Genomic DNA, 4033 nt, shown 5'->3' with positions numbered 1-4033 from the left:
TAACTTTGTGTTACCCATTGATCTCCATGTTTTATCAAAAGTATAAAAGGCCTTCTGAACAATAGAGGATGGGGCCAGTCACTGGACTGGTTTCCCCGTGTCTCCTCTCTAATTTCTGGCTGAATTCCCATGTGGGGTGTGGAGGCTCACCATGTCTGCTTACTTGTCCCGGCTTTTAAGATCCATGCGAGGGGGAGCCCAAGGCGGGGCACCCCCGATATTCAAGAGGACCCCGGGGGCCTAACGTAGATGGTGCAAGCTCCTTGTCTGGAACTTTATTGGCTTCCCACGTAAACCAAGTTATTCAGCCTTCTTTCTCCACTTGATTTTCCTACTACACTATTTCTTCCTGGTCTAATCTTATATTTCTATATTAATACATAAATAAGTTCTCCTCGCCAACGCCGTCCCAGCTTCGAATTCCCTGGATCCACCAGGGCTGGACTCCGGCAGCATATAAGTTAAATAAGCAGAGTGACAATATACAGCTTTGGTGTACTCCTTTCCTGATTTTAAACCAGTCTGTTGTTCCATGTCCAGTTCTAACTGTTGCTTCTTGACTTGCATACAGATTTCTCAAGAGGTAGGTCAGGTGGTCTGGTATTCCCATCGCTTTAAGAATTTTCCACAGTTTGTTGTGATCCACACAGTACTTGGGTGCATCTTCTTTAGACATCTTTATTCTTCTCAGTCTTTCTATAATGCCTTGTAGCAGCACTCCTAAGAACTCTCTGGAAGTTGCTCATGAAAATATAAAATGTTCTCTTCCCATTTTCGCTATAGTCTTTGAAAACTTCCATGGAACAAAAAGACATGGCTTTTTGGTCTCTTGACTATGAGTCTCCAGTCAAGTATAGAGCTAAAGATCTCTTTCTTGTCCTGTCATCTAAACTTTCCCGTCATCACTGTGATATTCCCTCATTCACTTACTCCTTCTTTTCCATCCCTATGTTCATGCACAGTGATGTCTTCCTAAAACTAGTGCTCCCAGCATCTGACTCTCTGTGATACATTTGGGCTTCTGGGGTGGGTAATCTATCTTTATTTCTCTAAAAATAATCTCATTTCCCAGATTTCACACTCAATAGGAGAAACTTGACACTTAACTCCCAAGTAAGAGTCCTTCTTTAGAACTAGGGGGAAAGTGGAAAGGGCTGAAATATTCATGTGTATATATATAGCCTTATGTGATTTTGGATTATTTAAATATGAAATAATGTGATTAAAAACATACTTAAAATATCTCATTTATAGGACAAAATCTGAAATAATTTGGACCTCCCCAAATGAGAAAAGAAAATAATCACACATGTTTAATGCCAATTATACAGAGTGAAGTAAGCCAGAAAGAAAAACACCAATACAGTATACTAACACATATATATGGAATTTAGGAAGATGGCAATGACGACCCTGTATGCAAGACAGGAAAAAAGACACAGCTGTGTATAATGGACTTTTGGACTCAGAGGGAGAGGGAGAGGGAGAGGGAGAGGGTGGGATGATTTGGGAGAATGGCATTCTAACATGTATAATATCATGTAAGAATTGAATCGCCAGTCTATGTCTGACGTAGGGTGCAGCATGCCTGGGGCTGGTGCATGGGGATGACTCAGAGAGATGTTGTGGGGAGGGAGGTGGGAGGGGGGTTCATGTTTGGGAACGCATGTAAGAATTAAAGATTTTAAAATTTTAAAAATAAATTAAAAAAAATAAAGCTGGTGAACTAATTGGAAATGATACTACTGCTGTGGTAGCTGATAAACAGAACTGCATGGTGCTATTCTTTGTCAGTCCTACAGGAAAGTTATTCTTGAATTATAGAAGTTTTAATTATGAAAGATACTCTGGAAAATACCCTAGTATAAGCTGACTTCGCTATACTGCCCTCTTGTGGCTTGCTTTTGTGCTTGAGGTACAGCGGAGGGGACTGGGGAAAGCTAAAAGAAGGGTCAGATTTTGAATCTTCATGAGAAAGGGGAGAATCAGACACTGGATGAGCTGCCTCAAGGTCCATGTGACAATGGGCATCACTGTGAAAGGACAAGGGCCAGTGTCCCCATTTCTCTGTGGCACGCAGGACCACAATGACATTTTCAAAACTGGCAACTCTGGGACAAGGAGGGGACGCGGGCAAGGATGTTCCAAGATGTCTATCAGCCATGTCAGCTTTGAGTCTCCCCCTAGTGGCTGCATTAGGAAAGACATCGATGCAAGGAATGTATGTTAGTCGCTCAGTCGTCTCTTGAGCTCTTCAACCCTACGGACTGAAGCCTGCCAGGTTCCTCTGACCATGGGATTCTCCAGGTGAGAATACTGGAGTGGGTAGCCATTCCCTTCTCCAGGCGAAAGGACTGTGAAAATGGTAGGTGCTGACAAACCAGTCCATGGGGACAGGAGAGGCATCTTTTGAAGGCTTTTATTGATACTTTGGGGTGGGAGGATGTTTTTGAGGGTCTGTGTGAGCAGGAAGAGTTCAGTGCAAGAACTTTGAGATGCTGGTGATAATCACCCTGAATTTATGGACAGGCTACTTTGACCTTGGAATTCTCATGCTACCTGTCCACACCAGTATGATAGCTTTGCTCCTTATTCTCTTTTTGGGCGTCAGCTATTTTACTTAACTCTCTCACCTCTGATTCCTTCCTTGTAGAATGGAGGCAAGGAATCACAAAGAGATTTTTGTGAGAATTCAGCATTGCCATGGAGATGGGATGGGTGAGAAGGAGTGGGCTGCGGTGCGGAGCAGACCCTACTTCTTGACTGACTGCTGCAGTCCCTGCATGATCGCAGGGCAGGTAACCAGATGAATTCAGGCCCAGCAGCTCCAGGACAGGGAGACGAGGCCAGCGTTTCTCCAGAGACCCAGCAAGGCCCATTCCTCTCTGCAACAAGGGATCAGTGCTACGGAAACTGGCGCTGTGGGCAGCGGGGATAGTGGCTCCCTGGTCATGATGGGTCTTCTCTCACCCGGAGACCCAAAGTTGCTACCTAAGTGAACTTACCCTCCTGCTTATGTGAGAGTGTGTTCCATGGACACAGCCTAGCAGGAAGATGCAGCCTTTTATGTCTCACTGGCTGCTGACCGACCAGTTGGATGACAGCATCCCCATGGGCTTTCCTGTTTCAGTTCTGGCAGCCCTCTGTCAGTGGCCTCTCACCGTCAGGAGCAGCCTGTACATCAGCAGCAGGGTGGCTGCCAGCAATAAGCTCGTACTCTCCAGCAACCACATCAGCACAGTCCTCAGCCTCTCAGGGAGGACGGTGAGCACCTAATCTGAGGACATCCACTACGTGCAGGTGCCTGTGGCCGACACACCTACTTTGCAGCTCTGTGACTTCGACCCCACAGCAGACCACATCACAAGGTGGAGAGGAAGCAGGGCCCTACCCTGCCGTGATGTGCTGCTGGCTGAGCCCCTCTGCCACCCCCTGTCTCACCTATCATGAAGTACCAGGCCATGGCCCTGCTGGACGCCCACACATGGACCAAGTCCTGCCAGCTCATCCTCCAGCCCAAAAATGGCTTTTGGGAACAGCTCATCTACTATGAGTTCCAGCTGTTTGGCAAGAACACCATGACCACGGTCACTTCCCCCATGGACATGATCCCTGACATCAAGGAGAGGGAAATCTGTCTGATGGTTCCACTGTGAGACATTCTGCCAGCCCTGGGGTCAGAAGTAGAGATCTGCCACTGATCCTCCACCAAGATCTCTGCTTAAACATTTTTCTTTTGTTGATACAGAAGAACTAGATGATGCCTTTTGTAAGGGCACCGAAAAAGGAAGAGTGCTGTAGCTCTTAATCTTATCGTTCATATTTTTAAAGATTCAGCTTACTAAATGTAAGATAGTGAAGATAAGTTTCCTACCCAGTGAGTGACAGATGCTGAACCATGTGGTGCCCATGTCAAGGGGACCAGTGCCCAATGCATGTGGCGAACCTGGAATCCTGCAGTCCTCCCCACAGCCAACTAACCCAGGAATGAGTCCGCCACACTCCTGTCTCATTCTTTTGAACCTGAAGCCAG

At 46.3% G+C, this 4033-nt stretch overlaps 1 pseudogene; it reads left to right on the top strand.

Annotated features, from left to right (window-relative positions):
- The first annotated feature begins 3097 nt into the window (after positions 1-3097).
- Positions 3098-3656, top strand: LOC106990650 (dual specificity protein phosphatase 18-like; annotated as a pseudogene).
- Positions 3657-4033: the final 377 nt, after the last annotated feature.

Source organism: Ovis aries, chromosome X, assembly GCF_016772045.2.
Source record: "Ovis aries strain OAR_USU_Benz2616 breed Rambouillet chromosome X, ARS-UI_Ramb_v3.0, whole genome shotgun sequence".
Lineage (NCBI taxonomy): Eukaryota > Metazoa > Chordata > Mammalia > Artiodactyla > Bovidae > Ovis > Ovis aries.
Note: the sequence above shows the minus strand (reverse complement) of the source record. Positions and strands in the feature narration are given on the sequence as shown.